This window comes from Numida meleagris, chromosome 1 (genome assembly GCF_002078875.1).
Source record: "Numida meleagris isolate 19003 breed g44 Domestic line chromosome 1, NumMel1.0, whole genome shotgun sequence".
Lineage (NCBI taxonomy): Eukaryota > Metazoa > Chordata > Aves > Galliformes > Numididae > Numida > Numida meleagris.
The window spans coordinates 10,172,124-10,185,743 of record NC_034409.1 but is presented as its reverse complement, the minus strand read 5'-3'; the positions used below and the strand labels follow the sequence as shown (position 1 = coordinate 10,185,743).

At 34.8% G+C, this 13,620-nt stretch overlaps 1 protein-coding gene across 8 annotated transcripts in view; it reads right to left on the bottom strand.

The window, feature by feature from the left end:
• Window positions 1-13,620, bottom strand: part of CACNA2D1 (calcium voltage-gated channel auxiliary subunit alpha2delta 1) — a 361,729-nt gene that overhangs the window by 113,491 nt on the left and 234,618 nt on the right. The window lies entirely within an intron of this gene.

Genomic DNA, 13,620 nt, shown 5'->3' with positions numbered 1-13,620 from the left:
GCTGTAGCTAAGTAATTTTTCATGATTAATTAGCTATTTATTAATATATAATGATTTCATTTTGCTAAGTACTGTCTAATCACATAAGCAGGAATCTTGCATGTCTTGAGGACAGTAAAACAAGAATCAAGACCTGACATACTATCTGAGAAAAACATGACTAGAAGATTGAGGGAAGTGCTGCACAAGTAGTAGAACAGGAAGAGAAAAACAAGAAAAAAGGCAAATCAAAATTCAAATGCACATTGTAGCACAACCTACAAACAACTTCTTACAGATTAAAAAAAAAAAAGGTTTATTCAGATTTTAAATAAATTAATTAATAACTAAATGATTAGTGTTCAAATTTCACTATGCCATATGGCACTGCTGCTTAGGAAAAATGGAAAATCAGCAGCTGTCCTGTTAGAGATATATTCAAGCCTCCAGCGGACTGTCAAAATGATATATTGGTAGGATTACTATGAAATAGCTTAAGCTCTTTTATAAAAGAAAGTGTAATTTCCAAACACCTTATTAATTTATGTAAACACTAGACTTTTCAACAATATAAGAAATACCAGCTCATTTTTAATATTTAAGCTATATTCAGAAAGACCGAATAACCTCTTTCTTCTGTAATTGTCTACATTTTATTGTTTGAGCTCATTTTGATAGAAAAAAATATAAATTATTTTTCTTCTTTTATTTCACCCAGACAAAATGATGCTAAAGATTAAAACACAAGTATCACCCCCAAAATTCACACCAATACCACATTCCTGTACTAAAAATTAGCTTAGAAGTAAGGATGCAACCATTATACATAAACAGAATATGTATTATTCATACTTAGCATAAAGATAACTAATTTATTTTATTTAGAATTTGACTCTTTAAAGCAATCCAATACACCAATGCTTACATGGCTTAGTGGGGTTATTGGTTGTAGGTGGATGGTTGGACTGGATGATCTTGTAGGTCTTTTCCAACCTAGATAATTCTATGATTCTAATGAGCCTGAGAAGATTTAATTACTCCAGATAAAGATTAATTTTCCAATGATCAGATTTATAAGATTTATATTTTTCTTCTAGCATGTGTAGATCCAAACTGAACAAGTAGATTAATATAATAATGACTCTTTACAATGAAGGTGGTGAGGTACTGGAATGGGCTGCCCAGAGAAGTTGTCGATGCTCAATCCCTGGAGGTGTTCAAGGCCAGGTTGGATGGAAGTCATAATGGCAGTGAGCTACTAGTTCAATCCGTGTATAAGACAAGAAATTTAGTTCTCACACTAGAGTAAATAAGAAGGTGAGATGAACGGTTATTTCATTAGGCTCAGGCTGCATACTCCTTCAGTTCCTCTCTTGGCTTCCACTAAACATTCCAGCAATTTACATTTTGCTCATGATCTTGCTTTGTATCGCTGGAGCTGTAAGTGCATGTCCCCAGGAAGATGTGGTTAGGTAATTAAGAAAAAAAAAGCAAATAAAACATTCAGCTGTAGTATTTGATGTTGTTTTCTCTGTGAAAATGAAAAACAAACAAACAAACAAACAAACAAGGTTCACCACTAAAATCTTTAGAAAGCTTTAGCTGTGTACTGGAACACACCAGCAGCATCTCAAAAAATCTTGCCAAAATCAAGTGGCTAACTAACTTCGATCAGCATATGGGATCTATGTAGCACTACTAATGAGAGCACAAGCCTGTACATAAATAGAGTGCATTTGTTAAGACAATATTTGATAACAAATCACCATGCAAATCTAAATTCCTTATTTTGTTTCGTTTACCTGATGGTTGATGTGGTCTTTCTATACAATTATTGAAGATGAAAATACAGTGCTGCCTTCTCAATACAGAAGATAAAGCCTCATACTGTGCCAATAATACACGGTGCCTTTTCTTCTCCAAGGTTTGATACACAAGGGTTGCTCTGAAAGTAATGCCTTCTATTTTATTATGTTCATCCACAACATCAGAGGAAGACATTGGTGGTATGGCAGTAGAGGTTGAAATGGCAATATTCCCTTACATTTTGTTGCTGTGTGACAGATGGCAGCAGAGCGGCAGTCTGAGACAATGGCATCTGACGCGGAAGCGTGTTTGAAGCAAAGGTGTGGAATTGAATTCCTTCATGTGGAAAAAATTGCACCCACTGACATCCATTAATGCTTTCTGAATGTTTATGGAGCCCAAACAGTGGATGTGAGCACAGTGAGGCAGTGGGTGATGCACTTCAGCAGTGGCGAAAAAGACGTGAAAGACAAACCGCATTCTGGACTGCCATGAAGATCTTGTTCATCACTGGTGAAAACAAAGAGCTAATGATGGTGGCTGTGTTGAAAAAGAGTGTTTTGTAGCTGAGAATCTGCTCTATGAAATAGTGTTATTTTGTGCTTTGTATTTGTTGTAGCTTCCACAAAAATAAATAAGAGGCATTACTTTTGGAGGGACTAATGTTTATAGATACATTCAAACATGCCTTAAGCGTCATTTTAATCTGATCTTCCATTGACATACAGATGGATACAACACAGGGAAAGAAAGAAAATGAAATTCTAAAAATTAATACATGAATATTAGCTATAGCTTCACTAAAGAAACACAAACAAAAAATGTCCAAGACTACTACACTCAACATTTTAATCCTGTTTCATTCAAACATGCTAAATTTGAGAGCATCCCTGGGTATAAAATCAGGACACCATTTCACAAAGTAACTGTATTCACTGATTTAATTAGCATTACATTACCCTAGATATTGCAAATAATTCAGTGGGATCTCCATGTAAAAACTGAATCAGCAGATGCACCAGTAAAATACAAATAAAATACAAATACAATGGTGAGAAAAACCTCACAGATTTTAAAGCATACTTGCATGGTAGATTCAGAGTTTTTTTCCCCTCAAATATGGATAGCAGAAATGAATACCAACACTACCAGCAACCATATCAGCACATATTACATTGTCAGATTTTTACTTATTATTTTTTAGGCCTGTAGTGTAAATCTGAAAGAAAAACAGAATGTAGTTCTCTGGCTTGCTCTTTAGGCCACTCATTAATGACAACAGTCATCTGCCTCATAGTCCATTTCAGTGACTTCAAGGTGAAATCAAGCACTGAAATGAAACAATCAAGCAATATTACTATCTTTGAAAAGTTTAACTCTCAGAGTGTATGAAAAATGTGAATCTCTTATTCATGAAAGATCATAAATCAAATTATCTGAGCAAGTAGTAACAAAATATCAGCATTATTACAATTTTTAAGATACATCTTAAGATATATATCTTAGAAGATGTAAGGTGAATTTATTTCAGTGACAATCAGCCCCTCATTGCAAGCATACTCTTTTCTTTCTTTCTCATATTTCTATCATTCTATGATTCATATCCCACATATACTGCTGCCATTTGAAGTATTTTTCAGTAGTCTATACTAGTGTTAAGAAGCCAAACTATCCTTCAAAGAAATGAGCTTTGAAGATCAGTAATAAATAAATTACATTTCAGAGCAAAAACATCAAACTGAAACACACCTCCTGAATATAGCTGTCATAATGGAATCCAAAAACTCATCTATTCATCTCTACTGAAACATAATGATTAGAAAGCTTTCTTCTGTGTTCCTTTCTCTCTTTCCAGTACTACCAAATCCAGTACATCATCTCTACCTAATATGCACATGCTGTAGCCCTTTCTGATCTTTTGCAGCAAAAAGACTAGTCATGAAAGAAAAATCAAGTGGAAACAAAGAAAAGGGGCAATTAAAAAGCAAAGAATAATTCTCTTACGCAGAGTAAGTGCAGTCAAATGGACCTGACTTTCAGTGCCTGAGACAAAGTGAGAAGAAACCAAGTTGTGAGCATACACATTTGTATGCTCGACTTGTATCAGTGAGGAAGCTGCTGTGCTTTGGGGTAAAATTGAGCCCCAGAAATGACTTAAATGAACCCACAATGCTCTGTCTACTTGAGGGAAAATAAGTGTGAATTAAAATGTGTAGGCAGAGACAAGGACAACAGGCACCCACATTTGAAAATCTGTCCTGTTAGTTCAGGACACTGTGGGTAGAAGGGAGAGCAAAGCCTTGTATCTCCCTCTCTGATTCTGCAGGCTCCTGTATTTGTCATTATTTGGGAGGAGAAAGAGGAAAAAAATGCTCTTCAGAATTCCATGGATATATATAAATACTGTTCCAGGTAAAAAAAAATGTGAGGGGAAAATTATGGCAGAAAAACTGCCACAGATGTACAATGGAATCTACCATCTATACGAAGAGAGACCAGATGTTGAGGTTAGTGCAAGAACCTGGCAACTGTGGCTTTCTGCAGTAACCACACAGGAGAATGTAGCAGCTACTGAAAAGTTAGCCAAGACAAGATGAAGACAATATTCTCAAAAAAACCTACACATTTTTCACCAGAAGATAAACAAATAACACATCTGCATGAGTTGGAAAAATGAAAGTTAAAATAATATTAGTAATATTCTTCAGATATACTATCACATGCCCTGATTTTACTGACACAATCATATGTGCCTTCCTATTGTAGGTATGTTCATGTTAATCTTATTATTGGAAGATAATTCCTTTTTTTTTTGTCAGATTGCATAGCATTTGTTTTTATCGAACTCATGCAAACAACAATCTTTCACTTGTCAGACTCTATTCCTACCTATTTTACCTATTTTATATTCATCTTATTCAAGCAAAGAGCTTTCAAGTCTCGTCAGCTTCTATTGAATTCTTTATATTGATCTTTTCAAAGGAACGGCTTTCCACTTCCTTATCATTTTCAAATCTATCATGTTCATTTTGATATTGAAGTCATCATTTCAATACTCCACTGCCTTTTTCCAAATTACAGCATTTCTACAGCTAAAAGCGCTTTAAACACTTGATTTCAACATTCTCATTAACTACTATGGATTATCCTAAAACTCAGTCTTGACTTTGGTCAGATAATAATACAATTCTATATTCTCAGCAAACTTGGATCATATCCTTCAAGTCTTACATGAAAAATTGCCAGTCTTCAAATCAATCCACTGCATGTGTTAAGAGTAAAGATAAACTAAAACTTCATAGTTGTGTGGCTGTGTTTATGTGTGTGTAATGAGACTGTACAACTGAATTTTTGTTCAAATAGGTTAATTGATATATTTTGATTTACCTATTAATATATATAATATAGATTATATATTACAAATATATCTATATTCTAAATATATATCTACATATATTCTATGAATACAGATATATCTATGGATATATTGAATATATTAATAATCTATCTATATAATATATATATCTGTCAGTATATCTATTGATAAATACCAAAAGTTAATAGGAATAGCAGATTGCAAATATAAAGTTTGTAGAAGTGAATTAAAAGAAAGGGGATACTTTGATAAAAGTGGAATACTAAAGGAATAAGCAGCTCCTTCAAGTTACGTGAAATCTTAGAACAGTAGAGCACTAGGGAGAAATTCATGTTCAAGAAAAGCACACATTTCTTTTCCACCGAAAATCATTATCTTGCTGATGGTCCAAATGTCTTCCCTTACGTATAGATTATCTATACAAATGAAATTAATCAAACAATAAAACTTCACAATTAATTTAATATTTCGTCTAGCTAATGTATTCAAGCTGGTGTAAAGTAATTAATCATAGTGAAGCAATGTTAAAAATGACTTTCTGGGCAACACTAGAAACATTTAACAGAACACATGGCACACTAAAACCCATAAAAAATATTTTTTAATGGTAAAACCATAGCAGCTGTCAAGCTAATTTTCAAAGGATACTCCATCAATGTAGTCTTTATGGCTGATGACATATTTACAGATTTATTTCCAAATATTCTTATCCATACTAATATGTTATGAAATGAAATACTCAAGCAAACATTCTTAATTGTTAATTTGACAGCAAAGTTTATATTGCTGGCAAAAAGGAGTTCAAATCCTCCTAAGCATCCACCTCTTTGTAGATCTCAGGCTACACAATGGCACCTGAAAATTGACATTATAACACAGGGGTCGTGTACAGACACACAGGTTCTATATCCTGCACCTGCATAGAAATATCAGGTTCCCCACTGGAACCTAAAGATGAAGCCATTTCCATCCCCATTCTTTCAGAATAAATTCAGAGATTTTTTGAAAGTAGAAAAAAGAAACAAAGACAAAAAAAAAAAAAAAAAAGGACAACAACATTCTCGAATGATCAAAGACATGGTCAAATGGAATCTCAAGATAATGATGCTTTTCTGCTAAGAAACAAAAAGTGCTGAATAGACTACAGCAAGTATGTTCAGATGCTTTTATTCTAAATGGAAGACGTATCTTGTTTGAACATTTATTACACAGATTTGATATAATTGCAAGCACTCTGTATGATCAGACTGATCCTTCTATAGTGAAACCTGAAAGCATTTATTTCTATACTGAAGATAGCACTGAAGAAGGCTTTTTGGCCCAATTTTCCACTTAGCCTCAGTGAACAATGTTATTTATAAAAAAATCTGCCATTAGTGTTGAATATGCAGTAAAGAATAAAAGGCAATTTCTTCTCTTTAATAAAGTTAAATTACTGTTGCTTCTAAGTCACTGCTTTTCCAGTTACTGTAAATAGAATTTTCTTTCTTCATAAAATGATCTGTGTGCATCACTGTAGAAAAAGGAAGGCATGGTATCATCTCTTGAAACAACTGCATCTATTAGCAGTGGACAGCATGAGATAGTTTAATGAAAATCATAAGAGTTTCAACCACTTAAAACTCAAAAACAGATGGTGTGCAATTCATAAAGATAGTGGGAGCTCTTCTGTGTGTTTTTTCCTCCTCCTATGTTAAAAGCAGCCGTCAGTTGTCACAGTTTTGTTGGAGATGAAATATATGACTGAAACAATGGAGAGACCAGAGAAGGAATTTCGCAGTGTCTGTGCTTCTGAAATTTGTTTCTGATAGAAATAATACATCTGAGTTACCTGTATAGACATGTACGTGCAGAAGGTACCCAGTGAGAACTCCTGGCTGAGAAAAACTGAAGACTGGAAGTTTCAGGGAGAACAGCAACTAATGTCAAGGCAGAAATCTGAGGGGATGCCGGAAGGTGAGAAGAATGACTCTGGACATAAAACTGCTTGTACTGGAGCAGCTAAATCAAAGACCTGAGTGATGCATGAGCAATCAGTGGAAGAAGGTAACAGCAAAAAAAAACAAGGCAGAGAAGACTAGCTTATGAAAAAGCTGCAGTATAAATTTGATGTCTTCAAAGCTACAAAGGAAAAACAAGCCATGGCAAATGATGGAAACAAAAGTGAAACCGGCTGCCAATTCAAAAGGTGCACCTGATACTGTAATTCCTCAGAGACTGCCTAAGACAATATTTCTTTCAATATTTGAGAGAGTTGTCAGGATGATGCACATTTAGTTGAAAGAGTGGAAGATAGAAGACCAGAAAATCACACTAGCACAACAAGAAGCCTTTAGGAAAACAGTACTAAGGAAAACAGACAGGCTTATTATAAGTAAAGTTACAGAAATCAGACAGGTATTGTCTCCTGGGAATCAAAATATACAGCGTCAAAAAAGATTCCAAAGACTGCAAGGGAGAGGCTACTCTTTGTTTTTCATGAGGATATAAATAATTCAGCTTGGATCTCCATCTCATAGATCAAAAGAGTGTTCAAGTAATAATGCAGTTTAAAGAAGTGGAGGTAAAAGTAATCCTCAGAAAGGAATCTTCTCCATAGCAAATAAAAATGGCCTAGAAAACTATGTTATTGCAGTTTTGTGATGTCTGAGTAGAGTAAACATAAAAAGCGTATACATGATTGTGCACGTGAGTAAAGATTTCAGGAGTTTCCACAGAATTAGTGAGGAAAGTAAGGTCAAAGTTGGCGTAAGTTTTCATCTAGAAGGCAGAAGATGCAAAACCGCTTGTACTACCACTACGCTTCATGTAAAAACACAGAGGAATAAAGGAGAGAATCACAGCAATGTTCAAGAGAAACATCTTGAAGTACCAACCAGATCTATGCATCAATTCTGTCAAGGGATACAAATTTAAATCTGTGTCATAATTACAGTATTTTGGACAAATCCGGGAAGAATTAAACCATCTGGTAAAGAAGAAGGAATTGAACACTGTGTGGATCACACACAACAGAACACTTATGACTGGAGCAAAAGAATGTGAAGATGTATTGTGGTAGTGTATCTATGAGGAAAAACATACAGGTATTTAAATCAAGACATTTTATGTTTTGCAAAGCCTCAGATGGAAATTTCTGAGGACTTTCTCTGAGCATGAGATTAAAAGCACTTAATCTCATGTTTGTATAAGGAAAGTGAACTCCATATAAAAGAAACAGGAAAGATCACACTTTCATGGGACTGATATGTCCCATGTCCTTATCCCATGAAATCTAAAGCTAATGAGAAGATTCATATATTTTCAATCAGAACACAGACTTTGCTAAACGGTCACATTTAGTAGGCACCATATCATCTGTTAAACATAGCATAGCTTGAAAGGAGGGAAGAAGCTGTCTCCTAGAAGATGCACTTGAGTTCTGCAAAACTGCTTCTTACAGGAATGATTTCGGAGGAGGATGATCACAACATAATTCATTTTATGTGTCCTGGTTTTGGCTGTAAAGAGTTATAGATAGAGTTAATTTTCTTCCTAGTAACTGGTATGGTGCTATGTTTTGAATTTCAGATGAGAATAATGTTGATAACACACCAATCTTTTAGTTGTTTCAGAGCAGTGCTCCCAAGGACATTTCTGCTTCTAGCTTTGTCCTGCCAGCAAGGGGGCTGGGGGTGTGCAAGAAGCTGGAAGGAGACTGAACCAGTACAGGTGACCAAAGGGATATTCCATGCAATATGGCGTCATGATGAACAATGGAAGGTTGACCCAGGGAGATGCCATTGTAGGAACAGGCTCGGCATTGGTCAGTGGGTTGTGAGCAATTCGACTATGTATCACTTTTTCTGTACGTTCTTTTGTCATTATTATTGTTTTCCTTCCCTTTTCTGTCCTATTAAACAGTCTTTATCTCAACTCATGAGTTTTACATTTTTTCCAGTTCTCTCCCCACCCCACTTCAAGGATGAGTGAACAGCTGCATGATGCTTAGCTATCTGCTGCACTGAACCATGTTATGTTAAAACCTCAGAAGAAACAAAATGAAACAAAATAAGGAAATTAAGGAAAACAGTTGATTTAATGAACTTAAAGTATAGTAAGGATATAACGAATCAGCTCCACTGAAATAGAATTTCTATTTCAAGTGGAGAACAAGGAGATAAAGGTGACACCATCCGGATAAACTAGCATGTTAAACAGGATACCAGGAACAGGGGTGCAGATGAGGAAGAAACTGAAGAATAAAGAGAATTATATCTATAGAAGATATTATAAAAAGTTGGCATGGTATTACTTTTGTCTCCTTTGCTTTTGTACCTTCCTAGAAATATTACCGGAATAAAAAAAAATATCTCTACACTATCAGTTTGTGCCTTCATTCACAGTAGCACCAGTAGCACTCAGTGATTATGCAGTATGCCTGTCATCAATAATTATTGACCAAATAGCAATAAAAAGATTAGACTGACTGTTATGTAGAAATAACAGGAATAAATTTTACAGTATAAATTGGTAGACATGAGGGGTATTTAAACAATAGCTTCAAATAAGGGTCTCAGGAAAATTCAAGGTTCTCTTTTTTTAAATTGCAGCAAAATGTATCTCAACCACATGGAATATAAAAAATACTAAGTATATATTTTCTAAGTAAATCCTCTTTTTATTTGTACTCTATACACTGTAGTGTTTGGTCTAGTGATCCTATGCCTAAGCAAAATTACATCCAAGAAGAACTAGACTTTTAACAGTAGCTCCAGATATACCCATTAATCCAATTCATGAAAGATTCTTCTTCTGCTTAATGGGGGACAGAAATTTATTTTTTCCTCCTTAAAAATATCATAATAAGCTTTCCATTAGTGGTAATCAGTCTTCTGATTAATCTATTTTATTAGTCTGATGTATTGTTTTCTTCCATGAAATTAACTATCACACTTAGTCCATCGGTACCATCTAAAAAAACTGACTTTGTTTCATTTTTAAAACAAAACAAAACAAAAAACAACACAGCAGATGTTGTTAGTGTGTACTATGAAAGTATAGAAAAGACTGGTTATGAAAGCAGAAAGAATAAAGCCATTGATAGGTTAAGTACGCAGGCAAATTTATATGGTAACGAATAATACATCACATTTGTAAAATATACACTCCTAAGTCACAGCGTTTTGGACCACTAGTGAAAGTTAAATGTGTGATGATGGATACAATACATGCAGACTAGTTAGTGACTGAACAGGAAAATGCAGGGGTAAAGGAAATAAGGATCTAAGAATATTTTACAACTGAGCCATGTAACAGATCAGTTACCTGTTACTATCTTAGTATGTTTAGCAGTTTATACCAATGAGGTGAAATCAAAAAGCCCTGTCAATTAAGAACAAGATTGGAAAGCCACGTGGAGAGAAACAGATAACCTCAAGGATGTTCGTAATAGAAATAGCATTATACCTGACTTTATAAATTGTTTGTGTATAAGGATCAATTCAGAAATTCTGCTAGAAGCTGCACTTTCTGAATTAGAAAGGTCTGGATGTAATTATTAGTGCTATCGCACATGAATTGTCAAGCTATCAGTCATTCATGTCCTAAACCAATGCTTGTACCAGAAGTAGAGCTGATGAATACATGCACAAGAATTATCCAAAAAGGAAAGGATAAGAGAAATTGTTTGTTGCACTGCACCATATATCCTGAACATTATTTCCTTTGTAATATTTGTAGTCATACTTAACTATACTTCATTCTCTTCTATATGTTAATTATAGTTTAACTAGACTATTGATTAAAGCTTTTCTGCAACAGATGCTGTCAAATTATACAATTTACCAGCTATGTTGACTCTAGAGTTTCAACAGCCCAACATGCAAATCCTTAAACCCTTCACATTTCCCTGCAAAGCCAATGGTAGAGAGTGTTTTTCAATACACATGCACACACACAAAAAAATACCAAAAAAACAATTCCCAGGTGTTAGAAAAAAACACTATAATATGAATATAGTGACCCCATAGTTGAGGTATGACCCAAGGGATAAATTTACATTTTAAATTATGCTTTATTCTTGACAAAAGAAATTGCAAACACACCAAGGTTTCACAGTTATGACACACTATTTGCAAGAGAAAATCATGACGTTTTTAGTGTCTGACATGGAAACAGAAGTTCAGTTTACACCACAGGGGCAATATGCATTCACAAACTCAGGAATGTAGGTGTGGGAAACAGGCAAAGCCTGATCTCATTCGCTGAGATGAAGTATCAGGCTGCTGCGACTAACTGCATCTCACCCCAAACAGGATCACTGCACTCATCCAGCCTGAGAAACAGCAACACTGCAAAGTCAGGTACTGAACAACTCAGCTTGAACAAAGTAGCTGGATCGAACAAGTAGGGGATCAAATCCAAATATTTTGAAGCTCACTCCAGATGTTAAAATACATCTTACCAAATCCCCCCAATTAAAGATACTCAGGAGGGAGAAAGAGAAGCTGTTGTTTGGGATTAAAAGGACCCCAAACCGTAAAACATTATTTTGGTTGAAAAAGTTTGCTGCAACAATGAACAACACTTAATTCACAATTTTTTGTTAGGGCTCTTCGCAATTGTCGTACAGCTTTTCTCCTCATATTAGTTGTATCATTAACAGGTTTTGGATTTTATTGTTGCTGTACTTTTGGCATAACAATCCACCACTGGAGGCCTGAAAATGGAGTCATCGAAACCAGTAATTCTCTCAGTGACATTCACACACCCTTTCAGTTTCTGGTAAAAAGAACGGAAATAGGATACGAACTGTCTTCAACAAAATTAAGCTTTTGCTACAGCTGAAATGATGTAATTTAAAAGCAATCTTTTCCTTCCCTTGGAGAGAGGAACTTCCTACTAAGAATAACTAAATTAATGAGCACTAACAATAACAGAATGAAACTGAACTAACAAAAACCTTGTACTCATCAGGCAGAAGAACAATTGCTCTGTGGCACTGAGGAACTGAATGTTATCTCAAATACATAAACAAAGAGATTTTTAAATGTAATGTTACTTAACTCTCAAGCTCAAAAGGTGTAGATTTAGTTAGATATAAGGAAAAAAATCTTTTATAGTGAGGCTGGTGAGGCACTGGAACAGGTTGCCCAGTAATGTGGTGGATGCCCCATCCCTGCAGACTTTCAAGACAAGGCGGATGAGGCCCTGAGCAACCTTATCTAGCTGTGGATGTCCTTGTTCATTGCAGGGGAGTTGGACAAGACGGCCTTCAGAGGTCCTTTCCTACTCTAAGGATTTTATGATTCTATGAAAATATAAAATGCTTTCATTTAAGGCATTTAGGGAAAGACATTTTAGGGAAAGAGAGTATTGAATGCTCCCTTCATGATGAGCAACACTGCATAACTGATAACTACAGGACTACGCACAGTACTACCACAGTAGAGTAAAATACATGAAGAATGAAAGTCTTTTTAAAATACTGCTATATTGCATCTGATTTAAAACAGCCCAATCTTTTCTTTTAGTTTTTTTTTTTTTTAAATTGTAATTGTTGGAGGGAACTTCTAGCTCTGTGCTGTACATTTGCTGCCTTAAAAAGATTGTTCAAGTTTTGTTTCAATACTTAATGAGCTCTCTACAATAATTTGAATGAATGTGTAGAAAGAGACTATTACAGAAGTATTCTCTTTTATGGATGACATGAAAGGGATATGGATAGTTAAATTAACAGTCAGTAACGGCTTCTGAGAGAATTTGACAAATGCATTTATCGTTACCTTTACAAACATGTTTTTGCAAATCAAGGTTTTTTTTTTCCTTTCTCTTTTAAAATAGGATATTGGAGATTTTTTTTCATTCATCAAAGCAAAAGGGATATTTGATGAGAACACTTACACTGTGAAAAGAGAAGCAAGTACCTGAGCCTCTTCTTTTCTTGTAAGGAAACTTCCTATTTTTGTCTATTTGTTTTTATGCAATTTAAAAAGCATAGTCTGACAGCTGATTGAAATATATTAATATATATATATATATCTGTTTTGCATCTTACTTGGTATAACCTAAGAGCAAATCTGGAGAACTCAGCAGTGACAGCATACACACAGTGAGTGAAGAGTGAAAAGAAAGTTCTCTATTCTTCTCACTTCTTAATTGATTTTATAAATTAGCTAAAACCAGATTTCAGCTCTTTTCCTGCCCTTCGTGGGAATCTCTCTGAGATACTAACATCTCAAATAACTATCCTGATCAAAAGAGGTTTTGTCAGGCCAGGTTTCAAAAAGCCACCAAGAGAGAAATCATTCAGAACCTGCCATAAGATGAAAACAATTAGACTTCTGATACTTCAAATCCCATTACTAATTTACAAAGTGGAGGCAAACCCATACTGTGAAGTGCTTTTGAAGAATGCTTCTTGATTCATTGCTAAGTGACTGGAAGATTGATTGTGTGCTTTCACTCTGAAAGATGCA